A 17,762-nucleotide genomic window follows, 5' to 3' on the forward strand; every position below is an offset into this window, starting at 1 on the left:
ACACCATGCAGTCTCAGTATCTCTCTGATGAAAACCTGTGCTACCTCACTGGCTGAATATGTAGTATTTACTGGAATGAAGTGAGATGCCTTGTTCAATCTGTCAACCAGGACCATAATAGAATAACGATTCTTTACTATCCTTAGAAGACCTGTGATGAAATCCACAGAAATGATTCTTTTCTAGAATCGCTATAGGTTGTGATAAACCACTTGAGTGGTTACATTCCGCCCTGACCTGCTAAAATATAAACATCTAGCCATGAAATCTACCACTTCCTTCTTCACATTTGGCCAATAGTAGAACTTATTTACTGTTGTCAATGTCTTCTGATATCCTGGATGACTTGAGTATGGATTTGGGTGAAATTCCCTCAAGATAAGCTTCTTGAGCTCACTGCAATTCGATACATAGATCATGTCTCTAAACCTCACCAAACCATTTGTTGTGAGATGATAATCTGCATCTTGATCTCCTATACCTGTACCTGTTCTTTGTTGTTACTTATGCATAATCTCCATGTATTTTTCATCCTGTTGTCCTGCCTGCAAGCTCTTATCCTGTAACTCTATCCCATAGGAGCTCATAGTTGTTATATGATTTACCTGTACCTTCTTGCTAAGAGCATCTGCAACCTGGTTCTCCTTCGCTTTGATGTATCTAATCTTGAAGTCAAAATCACTAAGGGTATCTAACCATATAGCTTGTCTGGCATTCAGATTTAGTTGATCAAACAAATATCTCAGCCCACTGTGAACACCCATCAATGTAAACCTCCTGCCAAGAAGATAGTGCCTCCACATCTTCAATGCATCTATAATCATAGCTAGCTCAAGATCGTGCGTTGGATAGTTTTTCTAATGCTCATTCAATTTTCGTGACTCATAGCACACTACCTGCCCTTATTACATGATAAATCCACCAAGCCATCTCTTGCAAGCATCTGTACACACTACCAACTTTTGGTACAGATCTACAATTTTTAGCACTAGTGCATGTGTCAACAACTGCTTAAGCTGCTCAAAACTATCATCACATTATTTTTTCCATTCAAAATTCTTACCTTTCCGTTGCAATGATGTGATAGGATATGCAATGCGTGAGAAGTTCTTGATGAACTTCCTGTAGTAACCTGCCAATCCCATAAATGATCTCACCTCATCCACTTTCTTAGGAGCTGCCCACTCCATAATAGCCCTTATCTTTTTTGGATCCACTGTTATGCCATCCTTCAAGACAACAAAATGTACCTCCATCTAAAAGAAGCTACACTTGCTAAGTTTAGCATACAATTGATGCTCTCTTAGAAACCTCAACCTTACTGCTAAATGCTTGCCATGTTCTTCCTCATTCTTAGAATATACCAGTATGTCATCAATTAATACAATAACAAACCTGTCTAGATAAGGACGCAACACACTATTCATCAAACACATAAATGTAGTTGGATCATTAGTCAAACTGAATGGAACAAAAACAAACTCATAATTCCCATACCTGGTCCTGAATGCAGTCTTCAAGATATACTCTTCCTTGATGTGTACTTGATGGTATCCCAATCTCAAGTCTATCTTAGAGAACATTGCTACTCCCTTCAACGGATCAAACAAATCATTAATCCTTAGCAAAGGGTGCCTATTTTTATCGTTACTTTGTTCAGTTGCCTGTAGTCAATGCACAATCTAAGAGTACCATCTTTGTTCTTCACGGACAACACTGGTGCACCCCAAGGTGATACACTCAGCCTAATGTACCCCTTTTCCAACATTTCCTTCAGTTGCAACTTTAACTCAACCAAATCAGGTGTGCTCATCCTGTAAGGTGATTTTGATGTTGGGGCTACCCCTAGCACCAACTTAATAGAAAATTCTACCTCCGTGTCAGGTGGAAACTCTATAATTTCCTCAGGAAATACATCTTGAAACTGATGCAAAATGGGGTACCTCCTTAACACATATTCATCCTCAACCTCCTTACCCTTTTCATTAGAAATGTGTAATGCAAACATCATACAAACTTTTCTACAAATACGCTTAGCCTACATGGAGGTAACCATCCTCACTGATGTAGGGTTCTTCTTTCCTTGCAAAGTCCCCTTTCCCCACTATCATCCACACACTCAATGGACTTGTCTAAGAAATACACTTTAGTTCTATGAAGATATAGCCAATCCATACCAAAAATCACACTATACGAACCCAATAGCAATACATTCAAATGTGTTGTTGTAGGCATACCATTTAGCTCAAATGCATAAGCTCTTACCAAAGGGTGAACTTGCTTATTTGTACCTGTATCCAATTGTACCAACCAAGATTCTGCATGCACTTATTTGATCAAATCACACTTATCCACCATGTGAGGATTAATATAGCTATAGTTAGATCCAGGATCAATCAAAATAGAAACAAGTTGATCACAAAGCTTACCGTCCATCTCAATGATCAATTCCTGATGATCTACCAGCCTGTTGTCCACAGTTGCATAGATCCGACAAATGATATGATCAACATCACCAATTGTATGCACCTCCTAAGAACTATAGATATGTGGTCCACCACCACTCTGATACTACATACAATCCCTCTTACGATGATCCTTACCACATATCCAACAATGCAATGGTTCGCTACCACCGCCTCTAGCTTACTGCTCTCCATCTCCTTTCTCATTTGTATTGAATCTCGTGTAACGAACTGCATTTTTTTTCTCACTTTCATATTGAGGTATTCCTCTCTATGGTGACCATTTCCCTTTAGCTTTCTCATTTCATTTCAAGTCATGCTTGGGCTCAAATTTGTGCTTTGACTTCTCATAAAAATGCTTCAACTTTCAGATGTCCCCCTCCAACGATCTAGGCTCATCAAACTCAATATGATCTCTGTATGCAACTGACAGTCCATTGATGAATCTTTGAACCTTGCCCTTCTCCTCCTTGAGGTAAGGCACATATCTCAACAGCTCCAAAAATATGCTAGTATACTCATGAGTCTATCATAAAACCCATCGCAACTCATAAAACTCATTAGCTCTATCATCATAGTACCTCTTTGACAAGTACTTTTCTTGAAGAGCCTTTCAAATGCATTCTAAGTCAAACCCTCCTCATTTATACCTTTGACATTCTTCACATCTTCCCACCAAATATCCACTTTACCTTTGATACTAAAAGTGGTTATCTTTGCTTTCATGTTTTCTTAATAATTATGGAATCATAAGAATTTCTTCATACCAAGCAACCATGCTTCTGTATCCTACGATTTCTTCATCTATCCATCAAAGGTAGGTGGATTTTCCTTCTTAAACTCATCTGGAAAGTATCCCCTATCCCTCCTCCTGTAAGGATGATGATAATGACAATCATGACGTCTATCAGAACCATAACTGGAAAAATACCTGTGTTGATCACCTCTCCTATCCGGAGTGTCCAACAACTTACTATCTCTTATCATATTAGATCTATCATGCCTGTTGAAGCCCCAAAAATTGGGTCGACAACAAGGGGGATACCCGCCCGGTCCGGACCTTGGTTGGCAGCTCCTTATCCGTTTGGTATAGCGGGTCCGACTGGGGATAATGGGACCAGTTTCCCAATCTATGGGTGTGTGTGTGTAGAATTGGATGTTGCTGATCTAACAGTTCCTATCTAAGCTATTCTAATTCAAACTTTAATCTAATTCTATGTTGTTGTAATCTAATAAAAAACAGCACATCTAATCTATGCTAACCCGGGATGTAATTCTTCTATTATGCGATCTAAAGAGATTTCAAATAACGACTGGTAATAAAGATCATTCAGTGATTATAAGAAAGGAAATCACTTAAGATGAACTATTTCACATAAAAAGTTGGGCAAAATAGTTGTGTACAGCATATCGCATAATAAGCTATTCATACATTAAACATAAATAAATAGCTACCACCGTACAAAAGTGCCAAATGGTAACTCAAGCATTCATGCAATAACATATAGACAACTAAAAACTGTATATCACTTTAACATATAAGCAGAAATGGTCAAGAGATAAAAGTACCATTTATGACTGGTCCTACTCATAAGCTTCAAGCAACAATGATTTATCTCTCCTTGCTCTAACATCTACTAAGAGTACAGAAGTGCAACATCAGTAGTAGATATCAAATGCAAACATCAACAAATCTTGATCCATTCATTCACCAAAACCTCCTCTGAGGGTGCAAAAGTGCATGTTCTGATGACAAGTTTTTGATAAATTTATGGACCCTTCTTTAAATGCATGAGAAGGGTTTAAATACTACTAACTAAATAACTTAATTACACAGATTCAGGATACGGTTTAAATGACCTCCCTTTTTCTAAGCAAAACTATTTCAAAAAATTAAGTCTAGTATCTAACTATTTCTGCATTTACTCCTTAATGTTGCGAGCATTCAATATTTGCCTGGGTAGAGTCGGCTGACTGTCTTCCGCTTTTGGTTGAGCTAAGAAAACAGAAATGGAAAGAGTTGGCACCATCTTTTCGGAAAAATAGAAGATATACTTGAGAATCATCTTCTGGATATGTGGATTTACTGTGTATGCTCAGTAATAATCCAAATTTCACTTGGTTAATCCTCAAATTGTCTCTGCCTTTGCTTTCTTGCATTTTCGGGCTTATGAGTGATTGAGCAGTTAGGGACTTTGCTTTTTGAGCAATTTTCTCAGCGATGCGCCAATCGCGCATCGGAAACTGCCTCCGTTCTTTGATCTGGGCCTTTCTGGTGCGTTTTTCGCCTTTAGTGCCTTTTCCTTCACCAGGTATAAGCTTCAAAAATTTTGTAAACATACTGCTTTCGTGAGCTCCTGACCTTGAGCATTAAATCGCCTGTTGATATCAGCATTGTTCAACTATTCATTCAACCATGGCTTTGACTGACAGATCTGTAATGGATAGCTCAGCAGTGCTCTGGAATTTGTGGCTCTATTGCATGCGGTATCTGTTCATAAGGGCATTTCTTCTCTGTTTCTGATCTTTGGAGCTTTACCCTTTTCCTTAATCGCTTCCTGCACATTGCTTCATGTCGTTTCTGTTTTTTGTTCCTGCAGTTCACACATGAGGAGAGAGTAATGATAATAAAAATTGACAAGAAAGCTCTAAGTTCTACGGATTTACAAAAACATGCCACCTGATGTGAACTAACTCTTCGAAAAACACAAAACTATCTTTCATTAACACTTGGCGTATCATTCATTAATTTCCATTAAAGCGCGTATCCAATTTTTGGTTTAAGGACAACTTTTCTTGAATGTTGAGCCGGGGAAAATCTACGATGGACAATTTCTGCGATTCGCATCGCAGCATCGCATCATCGCAGTATCGTGTTATCGCATTTTCATCAAGATGTGTTATCGCAGGGTTGCCTGATCACGTTTATCGCAGAATCGCAGATTGCTGTATCGCGCGATCGCAAGATCGCAGATCGCAGTATCGCGTTATCGCAAGATCGCAGATTGTTACAATCGTTAAATGGTTATGTGTTTTTTTATGCGATATTGCGATATGCAATGTCGCATATCGGCCATCGGCGATTTTTTAAGGTTTTCGAATATGAGTGTTTCTTAATGCATGCGATGCGATGGAATTCGCGTCGCACTCTCGCAGTTTATCATTTTACTCACAAGGAAATGTCCTATCTTCTTCGTGCGATGTGATGTTTTCTTAAGGAGTAGAATACATAAGCCTTAATTGAATTTTTTGAATTTTTTACTAAGGGTCCCCACTTACCTAGTGTTATTGCAAATACTAAATAAGGAGGGGGGTTGTTGGTGGCCACAACAATTGGCGATTCACTTGGAAGAACCAGTTATCTTTGTTTTTCTATTGAATTTTTCAAACTTCCAAAACAGAAAATTTTTCAGAAAAATAAACTTTGTTATGGAAAGATAGAGTACGTTATGCTTTAAACTGTCAATGATATTTTTTTTCAACCTCTTTCTATTCTAATTATTTGCTTCCTCAGGCTAGCCCTTGTATTTACATCAGCCATTGCTTGGTCTTGTAAAGATAAAATAAATTCTCCTCTGTAAACCAATTTTAAATATGCTCATTTTTCCTAGGTAGAGCCTCTGCTGCCATCAGGCGTTTATAGCCTCAACAGGGTTACCTGTTACCCAGCAATGATCCTAGATCCTACTTAAGGTGACCTACAACTTTCAAAGAAAAATCCATATCCACACTTATTGCTTTGATTTTCTTTTTTATTCTTAAAGAACAATGTCTTGGTTTGGTAGCCAAATTATGACACAGTCACTCACTTGATTCATAACTTTGTTGAACAAGCTGGCTCGTGATGAGACCCCTTGTCTTTTGATTGCAACAATCTTGAGTCATTGCCCTGTTGTGGTGGACAGTATTGGCAAAGTCAGCAAGTTATAATATATGTGATCATGATAAGCCGGCTCGTGATGAGACCTCTTATTCTTCAAGATATAGTGTATCCTTGGATTATCCCTCTGAAAGCTGCGATTTTCCTTAGCAAGGAGGAAGTCATTGTATCCTTAAGATAGCTCTGGACGGCAATAATAGAGTTCTTGGAAACAACTGTTCTACAGAGAATCTTCATTTTGTTATCGACACCTTTCATTGTGCTGATATAAAACAATTTCTTCACTAAAGGTTGCTTTCATCAAATTTTTTGAAGTTGAAACTAGTATCATATCTAGGCTAAAGTTTTTAACTGTATCTGTCAATAATAAAGATCAACTTTCCAAAAGATTTGCTATTTATACAAGCGAAAAGTTCAAAATCTGAAAGATAATTGGTGTCTTTTTCGTAAATACCTAATGTAACCACTTACAACTGGTTTTATTATGAAAAGAAAAACTATTCTACAAAAATAGAAGAATAATCTTCTATGGAAAATATTTCTTGAGAATTTGTCCATTAACAGGCAAAGGATCCCTCCTACGTGCTAAATCCTGTAACACAAATGTTGATGGACCTGTGACTTCAACAATCTGAAAAGGACCAAGCCACATCCTTTGAAATTTTGTATGTTTGCCCTTTTCCTCATGAGCCTTATCCCACTTTAAAACTAAATCTCCCATCTGAAAATATTTTCTGGTCATTATGTTGAGTCAAAAGAGGATTTTACTAGCGCTTGATGATGAGCATGTGTTTTCTTAGCTTGTTCTTGTTGTTCTTCTAATTTAATTATTTCCATTTGTCTCAGCTGTAAGGAGGAAGTGGGTACTTCATCAGTGTATTGTACTAAAGACAAAGAGGGAATGGCTAAGTGAGTCAGAAGAACCACTTCTTTCCCATAAACTAAATTAAAGGGAGAAGTGCCGATTGAAGCTTTTTGCGTTATCCTATCTGCCCATAAAGCATATACCAAAGCCTTGTGCCAATTCTTTTGATTTTGGTCAACTGTTCTTTTAATAATCCTGATTAGATTTTTATTTGTTGACTCAGCTAACCCATTACCTTGCGGATAGTAATTGGCTGAATACTTAAGTTTGAATCCTATTTTAAGTGCAAATTCAGTCATTGCATTTCCAGAAAAGTATGATGCATTATCAAACATTAAAGCGGATGGCAATCCAAACCTAGTGATTATAAATTGATCTATGAACTCGATAATATTTTCAGAATTAGCCGTCTTGAGCGGAACTTCTTCTACCCATTTATTAAAATAATCTGTTGTCGTGAGGATGTACCTATGCTACTTAGAAGAGTGAGGAACGATCTCACCTATTATGTCCAAGCCCCACTGACTGAAAGGTTGCTCGATGTTTACCGGCTGTAGTGGCAGGGATGGCTTCTTCCGTCTTCCAGCAGTAGTTTGGCAAACTTGACATCTTCTCACGTAACTGTGCGAGTCTTTGAATAGCATGGGCCAATAATATCCTGCGCATAAGATTTTATGTGCAGTAGCATCTCCAGCATGGTGTCTGCCTGCTGGCCCATCGTGGAGTTCCTGCAAAACTTTTTCAGCTTCAGCTATCTCAAGACACCTAAGAAGAACAAAATCATAATTTTTTCTAAAAAGAATATCATTTATGAGCTGATATTGTTTAGCTTTCAATCTTAGAGCTCTTTTCTTAGTATGATCAAGGTGTGAAGGAGCATAACCGTTCTTAAGATAATAAATGATATCATCATATAATGATTCTGCATCGTTTAGGCTTACCTCACACATTTGTACCTCTTCAGAAGGAATTTTAGAAATTTGCGATGCTCCGACAAGCATTTTGCAGAAGCCTTGACCTCTTACAATGTTTGCTGGTTTGATCTCAAGGTCATATTCCTGTAATGCAGTAACCCAATTGGCCCTTTTCTCACCCACATCCTTCTATACTAGAAGATTCCTTACTGCCAGGAACGGTACTATGATATTAGTATGGGTTTTAAGTAGGAAAGGTCTGAAGTATTTGACCGCTTTGAAAACAGCATAAGCCTGTTTCTCCACGTCTGAATAATTGAGTTCAGCACCCTGTAAATTTGAGCTAAAAAACGCAATTGGAGCTTCCGCTTTTTCTTGATTCGCTTGAGTTAGAATCGCAGCATATGACTTATCTGAGGAAAATGTGTATAAGATAAAAGGCTCTGAAAAATTCGGGGTTGCTAAAGATGGGGCATTAATAATAGCTTGCTTGATTAGGTTGAATGCTTCATGTTCATCTTGACCCCATTTAAAATTTGAATTCTTTTAATCATGGTTTGCAAAGGAGACACGATTATGAGGTAGGGATATTTCAGAAATTTCTTTGATTATGTCGGGATTAATGTGAATACCGGATTTTGACACTATGAATCCTAGAAGTTTCCCTTCACTTAGTGCGAAAAAAGATTTCTTTGGGTTAAGTGAAATTCCATACCTTAAACACCGTTGAAAGATTTGTTTCAAGTCTTTGAGATGGTCGCTTCGCTTCTTCGAGTACACTGTTATACCATCTAAATAAATTACTACAAATTTATTGACTAAACCTTTGAATGCGATGTCCATGGCTCTCTGAAATGTGGCACCAGCATTAATCAAACCAAATGGCATCTTCCGATATGCGTATGTGCCCCATTTAGTTCTGAATGTGGTTTTCAACTGATCATCAGGATGTACCAACACTTGATTGTATCCTGAAAATCCATCCAAGAAAGACATTAATTCTGAGCTGGCTACTGCCTGCAGTATCTGCTCCATAGGTGGAAGAGGAAAATTGTCTTTTTGACAGGCTTTGTTAAGCTTTGGAAAGTCAATGAAAATCCTAATATCTCCATTTTTCTTTCTAACGAGTACCATATTGGAAACCCATTTCGAATGTCTGACGGGAAAGATTATCCTGGCTTTTAGTAACTTATTGAGCTCAGTTTTTATCTGATTTTCTAAATTGGGGTGGATCTTTCTCTGCTTTTGTTGGACAGGTTTTTCGTTATCGACCATGGGAATAGTATGCTGGATGATAGAAGTGTCGTATGTTTTCAGCTCATCATAATTCCAGGAAAAAACATTTTTATATTGTCTCAAAAGATGAATATACGCTAGTTTCTCTTCAGGGGCTAGGCCGAGGCCTAGATTAATGTTTTGTGGTTTAGCATCGGTCTCTAGGTTTACTAATTCGTAGTTCAAGGTTGAACTGTAGAGTTTTGAATTGGTAGACCTCTTTAACCGATCTTTCAAATCGTATAAGTCTTCTAACTTGACCACCGACTTAGGTATAGCATTATTAGTGCTATTCTGTTGCAGTTGTTGATCATGTTAGTCTTCGTCAATTTTTTGATTGGAGTAGGATCCTTCAGACGTGAGGAAATTTACGATATCAGGATCGTCATTGAATACTCTCCAATTTGTGATGTTGTCAAGAATGGACGGTCTAAAGATTAATTCTATTGAGAATCTATCTGGACTAAAATCTTCGGATGGAATAAGCTTAGAAGCTACGTTAGCCAAAAGGTCTGCACTTGCGTTTTGGAGTCTGGGGATTGAAGAAATATTAAACGCTATGAAATGTTGAGTCAGATCTTGTACTAAGGATTGATAGTGTTTTAAATGACCTGATAAGCAATGTATAGTGTTACGTACCTGTTTAACCACAATCTCGGAGTCTCTAAAGACTTGAAGATACTTGACGTCTAACCCGATTGCTTTGTACAGGCCTTGAACCAAAGCCTCGTATTCTGCTGTATTGTTTGTGCAATCGAATTCGAGTCTGCATGTGAGCATGATTTTTTCTCCTTCTGGACTAATCAAAACACATCCTGATCCTGCTCCTTCGTTAGATCTAGAGCCATCAAAAAATAATTTCCAAAACACAGATTTATTTATAGGTTTATCTAAAAAATTAATACATTTCGAACTATCAGTTCGAGAAAAATTTTCGACTTGGGACAAAACAGAGTGTTCTAAATAGGGTGATGCATGAGCATTGAAATTGCTGAGGAAAGAATCTACCGAGTAATTGCCAATGACACTGCTGTTATACGCTACCGGTTCATTTTCTCCCTCTAACTCCATTACTATGTACTTCTAGTGTAGCTCTCGTTCAACTTTTATTTGATTCGGTTTACCGTTGTAGGGCAGCCACATGTGCGACCAATCGGTTGCAAAGTATCCATGGAGTTTTTCTAACCAATCCCTGCTAAGAATTAAGCCATTCAGGGATATCAACAACTAGAATGTCAATAACCTGACATACCTTTGGGTTGGATGACAATCTTATGGTTACTTGATTTAGTTCGCCAATCACTTTGACTTGAGATCGATCTAGCTGAACTATGCGCACTGCAGATTTCTGTGGTTGAACATTTAACTTGGCACATATATATTTGGGTAAAATATTTGATGAAGCACCGGAATCTACCAAACAATTGTGCACATTTTTATTGAAGATTTCATAAGTAAGGAGAAACGGGGGAGTGTGAGATCTTGATCTTCCTCCAATCAAGGCAATGTCATTTGGATCAATCTTACTGATTGCGTTAATTGGAGGTCTTCCCATGTTGTGGGAAGCTTGAGAAAGTACAGCGGCAGGCAAAGGTGCAACTGGCATGGCATGTAATTCTTTCATCATTATCTTCTGTTGATGTTTCAACTTGCTCAGTTCGTAAAGGGTGATATTATCCCTAGTCTTCTTCGTGTCATCAATAATATTGTACTCCATTTCATCCAACACTATCAGTGTTTTCGATGGAGTCGTTTCATCTGCTTGGACTGGGCTAGTTTGAGTCGCTTTAGATGTCGTTTTCTTTGTCGCGACTTTATCCTTTGTTGCAGAGCTTGCACTCTTCTGCTTAGGGGTAGTTTGGGGAGGATCAAGCTGATTTTTGCTTCGTGTGCTAACTGGAAATACTTCTTGATCTTCTTCTTGTGGGAGGATGAAATCCCACATTCCTTGTAATTCCACAACTTCTTCGTCATTGGTTTGCCCTTCAGTGGCAATTTCCTCTTCCTCTTCCTCGGATTTAGCATTTGAAATGGCATTGGGTGGCTTTGCGTCCATTGAAGGACCTCTTTTAAAAGCTCTGTAGGGCTTTTTCAAAGAAGTTTTTGCTACTTGATTTTCTATGTCGACCATCTCGTTGGACATGGTCTTTAGAACTTTCTGCAATCCTTCCAAATTAAAAGGATCTTTTGCTTGTTTCTTCTTGGAGTCTTCCTTGAAGGTGACTTTTTTGGACTTACGTTCCTCTATCGCGGATCTCTTTTCTGGGGCTATTATTCGTTTCTATACTGCTATCGCCTCTTTCATGTTATCAGCTAAGGTTATTTTATTTGCCCTGTCCACGAAGATTTCTATGTTCGATGGTAGAGCGGTAATACACCATTTACATCGTACTTCTTCGCTGGCCTGGGAAGTAGTAGGAATTTTGTTGAAAATTTTATTGAACCGTAAATTGAAATCCTTAATAGGCTCTCTAGCTTCGGCTTTAAGATTGGATAGGTCATTGATTAACGTTGTCGTTGACCTGTCATCACCAAACTTGGTTAGGAAATTGATCCTAGAAGATGTCCCAACTTGTGATGGATCTGGAGGGTAATGAAAAGTACCATGACCCGGCTGTCCCTTGCAGTGTATAGGGAAAAATCCGAACAACAACATCTTCATTAGTAACTCCATTGAGATTAATGGAAAGCATGAAGTTGTTTATGTGCTCTTCTGCTAGCATGCTTGCCTCAGGGTTGAATTTAGGCAGCCATTTCTCAGGATGGGTCGGTATTTGACTCATGGGTGCAGGCATTAAGACTGCCCCAGGGTTGTTCCATGGAGACTGGGCCATTGTTGAATTGCTAACAGAGGAAAGTGCAGAAGATGATCCCTGTGGCTGGGAGGATGAGGATACTATGATCGTAGATGATTGAAGAGGGGTTGTGGGGGTTCCAGTGGACGGATGGACGATGATTTGGAGTGGAGGTGTGGATGGTTGAATTCGCGGTGAAGTAGTTGAGATGGATGATGCAGACGAAAGAGTCTCACCGTCAGACTCTTGCGGTGATTTCCTCGCTCTTTTCCTAGTGGGAAGAGGTAATTCGGTTGGCTGAATGCAAAACTTTTCACTCTTTAGCCTGGTTAGGGGATGAGCAGGGTTGTACTGCGAAGTCACACTGCCTTGAGATTTATCAGACCTGTGAGGAGAAATGGAAAATCGCTGAAGTTTATGAATGAGGGATTCAACTTCAGGAGGTTCAATGGTAGATTGGTCTGAAATATCAGGGTGTGTAGCAGCGGTTGATACTCGAGCGACTTCTGACTCTGGATTTAAATGTAATGGGGAAGTCGAGGGAGATGATGAGGGCGATTTACTCTTAGAATGGTATTCAGATTTGGATTTACTTTCCATTCATAGTTCAGGCCCTCCTTCTAGTTCCAAATATGTTGAAGCCCCGAAAATCGGGTCGACAACAAGGGGGATACCCACTCGGTCCGGACCTTGGTTGGCAGCTCCTTATCCGTTTGGTATAGCGGGTCCGACTGGGGATAATGGGACCAGTTTCCCAATCTATGGGTGTGTGTGTGTGTAGAATTGGATGTTGCTGATCTAACAGTTCCTATCTAAGCTATTCTAATTCAAACTTTAATCTAATTCTATGCTGTTGTAATATAATAAAAAACAGCACATCTAATATATGCTAACCCGGAATGTAATTCTTCTATTATGCGATCTAAAGAGATTTCAAATAACAACTCGTAATAAAGATCATTCAGCGATTATAAGAAAGGAAATCACTTAAGATGAACTATTTCGCATAAAAAATTAGGCAAAACAGTTGTGTACAGCATATCGCATAATAAGCTATTCATACATTAAACATAAATAAATAGCTACCACCATACAAAAGTGCCAAATGGTAACTCAAGCATTCATGCAATAACATATAAACAACTAAAAACTGTATATCACTTTAACATATAAGCAGAAATGGTCAAGAGATAAAAGTACCATTTATGACTAGTCCTACTCATAAGCTTCAAGCAACAATGATTTATCTCTCCTTGCTCTAACATCTACTAAGAGTACAGAAGTGCAACATCAGTAGCAGATATCAAATGCAAACATCAACAAATCTTGATCCATTCATTCACCAAAACCTCCTCTGAGGGTGCAAAAGTGCATGTTCTGAGGACAAGTTTTTGATAAATTTCTGGACCCTTCTCTAAATGCATGAGAAGGGTTTAAATACTACTAACTAAATAACTTAATTACACAGATTCAGGATATGGTTTAAATGACCACCCTTTTTCTAAGCAAAACTATTTCTAAAAATTAAATCTAATATCTAACTATTTATGCATTTGCTCCTTAATGTTGCGAGCATTCAATATTTGCCTGGGTAGAGTCGGCTGACTGTCTTCTGCTTTTGGTTGAGCTAAGCAAACAGAAATGGCAAGAGCTAGCACCATCTTTTCAGCAAAATAGAAGATATACTTGAGAATCATCTTTTGGCTATGTGGATTTACTGTGTATGCTTAGTAATAATCCAAATTTCAGTTGGTTAATCCTCAAATTGCCTCTGCCTTTGCTTTCTTGCGTTTCCGGGCTTATGAGTGACTGAGCAGTTAGGGACTTTGCTTTTTGAGCAATTTTCTTAGCGATGCGCGCTAATCGCGCATCGAAAACTGCCTCCGTTCTTTGATTCGGGCCTTTCTAGTGCGTTTTTCGCCTTTAGCGTCTTTTCCTTCACCGAGTATAAGCTTCAAAAAATTTGTAAACATACTACTTTCGTGAGCTCCTGACCTTGACCGTTAAATCACCTGTTGATATCAGCATTGTTCAACTATTCATTCAACCATGGCTCTGACTGACAGATCTGTAATGGATAGCTCAGCAGCGCTCTGGAATTTGCGGCTCTGTTGCATGCGGTATCCGTTCATGAGGGCATTTCTTCTCTGTTTCCGATCTTTGGAGCTTTACCCTTTTCCTTAATCGCTTCCTGCACATTGCTTCATGTCATTTCTGTTTTTTGTTCCTGCAGTTCACACATGAGGAGAGAGTAATGATAATAAAAATTGACAAGAAAGCTCTGAGTTCTACGGATGTACAAAAACATGCCACCTGATGTGAACTAACTCTTCGAAAAACACAAAACTGTCTTTCATTAACACTTGGCGTATCATTCATTAATTTCCATTAACGCGCGTATCCAATTTTTGGTTTAAGGACAGCTTTTCTTGAATGTTGGGTCGGGGAAAATCTGCGATGGACAATTTCTGCGATTCGCATCGCAGCATCGCATCATCGCAGTATTGCGTTATCGTATTTTCATCAAGATGTGTTATCGCAGGGTTGCTTGATCACGTTTATCGCATAATCGCAGATTACTGTATCGCGCGATCGCAAGATCGCAGATCGCAGTATCGCAGATCACAGTATCGCGTTATCGCAAGATCACAAATTGTTACAATCGTTAAATGGTTATGTGTTTTTTTATGCGATATTGCGATATGCGATGTCGCATATCGGCCATCGGCGATTTTTTAAGGTTTTCGAATATGAGCGTTTCTTAATGCATGTGATGCGATGGAATTCGCGTCGCACTCTCGCAGTTTATCATTTTACTCACAAGGAAATGTCCTATCTTCTTCGTGCGATGCGATGTTTTCTTAAGGAGTAGAATACATAATCCTTAATTGAATTTTTTGAATTTTTTACTAAGGGTCCCCACTTACCTAGTGTTATTGCAAATACTAAATAAGGAGGGGGGTTGTTGGTGGCCACAACACCGCCTTGTGTCTACTAGTAGACATATAGCCATATGCCCCATTAGTTCTGTCTTCATGTCCATGGTTGATCTGAAGTGGTCCCTGTCGCTGCAAATCTGACAAACTTTGAAGTAGTATCACATTCACCTCTGCTTGCTTCTCTTATGCCTGCATGATTTTGTCATTGTCTACTTTACAACTCCTTATTTCTTCCTTCAGGATTCTCATTGTCTACTTTACCACACTGCCCATTTGATGCATAGGGAGATTCTATGTAGTCTACCACCTTGCTAGCCATCAGATCTCTTTCTTGCAAGACATACTATGTTAGCTAAACCAATTACAATAAACCAATGTACATATATAACATAATCATAATAACATATAGACATCTATCAAATAAATGCATCAACACATAAACATCCTTCTAGATAGGGTCCAATCATCAATGCAAGGCCATATCAACAATGCATACTATGACCTTATGCATGAAAACAACCATTATTCCATTGTACACATTGCCACATGCAACCATCAACATGCACAAGTAATTCTTGATCAACTACACATACACATAACCGCATGTCATCGATCATAAGCAATCAATTCTTGTAATCAACCTACAAGACTCATACATGTAATCAAAACATTCAAGAATGCATGTGACATAAAACGATGTAGTAAAGTGACATATAATCAACATGTAAGTGACATATAACCATATGCAACCAGTCATAAACTTCCGACGATGCATCCCACAAAATCACATCAAGCTCCTCATGACAACCCCACAACAATTATGATCAACATGATGCAATGCAACAAGCACATGGAATTAAAGTGTAAGAGACACACATGCAACTTACATGCATGCATGACCAAGCACCTTCACCCAAGGAAAGCACAACTGCGCTCTGATACCAATCTGTAACACCCCCTCCTCCCAAGTCCACCGAAGCATCCAACTAGTTCGGAAAACATGTGATGAGAGAGGTTAATATAAGGGATTCAATGTCCTTGGTGACCTTAAGAAAATGGAATCGATGAAACATCACACACAATCATCTAACATGATCAATAGAAGCCTCAGGAGATAAGTCAGCAACTTAGACAACCTATCCCTATGTACCACTGTTGTTCTGGATATCGTAGGCCATAGACTCTCTCATGCTATGGGCGAGGGAGTGACCAGCATCATAAATTCACTCTCATAGGCCTCTATGCTAGCGATTGTGGACTTTTCTCAGCAGACTTGTGCTAGTGACCCCAAGATTTGAGCCACTTTTCTAGCCGAGAATCCTGGCCTTTGCCCAGAACTTGCAACAACCTTCAAAATCATTCAAAGACATGATAACAATGCTAATAAATCAAAATCAACCTTAGGACTAGACCTGAGCATCCCTACCAAGACTGACATTCTTTCAAACACTTGGCATCAATGAAACCTACAGGTCTAGGATACAAGAAAAATCATACATGACTGAAACAACTTATGAAACATAACTAGACAGATCGTCTTCTTCTCCATTGGACTATTATATCGTCAATTAGGTCATGCATCCATCCATTTAACAATTACACGTAAATACATGAAACAACCATGACATGAACTAGTCACATAACCATGCTTATAACCAACATTAAACCATATAAATACCAGAGATATGACATCCATTAAATCCACATATAAACAAGTACAAAACTAAGAGAACTTAGTATTAATCATAGGAAAATATGACCAGGTTTGGGATTTCCATGTAACACTCGACCATAGACATGGATTAATCAAATCTCTCTTTCAGTTAGTCACCCTCATGCCATATTCCAAGAATGAATGTGGGATCTCATAGAACAACCAATACAATAACAACCAAGGTAATCTAGAGGTTAAACCACTTCCACCCTCCCCAAACCATGATCACACCAAAACCAGTGCTCCGATCACAACCGAATCAAACTTGGAATGACACCCAAAATCCATAACTATCCTTGAGGAATTTTCCGTCTCCTTATCTCTCAGGCTTTACCGAAATCCAATCCCATACCACTAGGCTCTAAACAGAGACCAGACTCTTTGGATTTAACGCAATCCAAACCTGGTTCACTAGGCCCTAAACCGAGACTTTTCCCTCATGGTTTACTGAGTATCTCACCAAAATCGGTTAAGGTATTCCTATGCCTTTGGGAATGAACCTTGAGACCACCTCCACCCTAGATTCTAAAATCCATCTGACAAACCAAAGCTCAAAACCAAAATAAACATCCCAATGCCATGACATCTAGAAAAAGATAAGGCTAGGCTGAAAACCACTATCATAACCCGAAAAAACCATGCCATCGACAACAAGAGAATGATACACCAACATGCAAATCCATGCATGTCCAAACCAGCTAGGAAATCACACATGAAAAAGTTTACCTGCAAGTATTTCTACTGATTCTGCTTGATCCTGCTCTCCTTTCCTTGATCCTTTCTTTCCCTCCTTTTCCTTTTCCTACTTTTCCTTCCTTGATCCAAACTAGAGTGCTCCAAGAAAACTCTAAGTGACCAAGAGTGAGAGAGAAAGAGAATAATGAGAGAGCTATAAACTTGAACTGGAAAAAAGTT

This window comes from Pinus tabuliformis, chromosome 9, assembly GCF_031772625.1.
Source record: "Pinus tabuliformis cultivar Carrire ecotype Pingquan chromosome 9, CPIR1, whole genome shotgun sequence".
Classification (NCBI taxonomy): Eukaryota; Viridiplantae; Streptophyta; class Pinopsida; order Pinales; family Pinaceae; genus Pinus; species Pinus tabuliformis.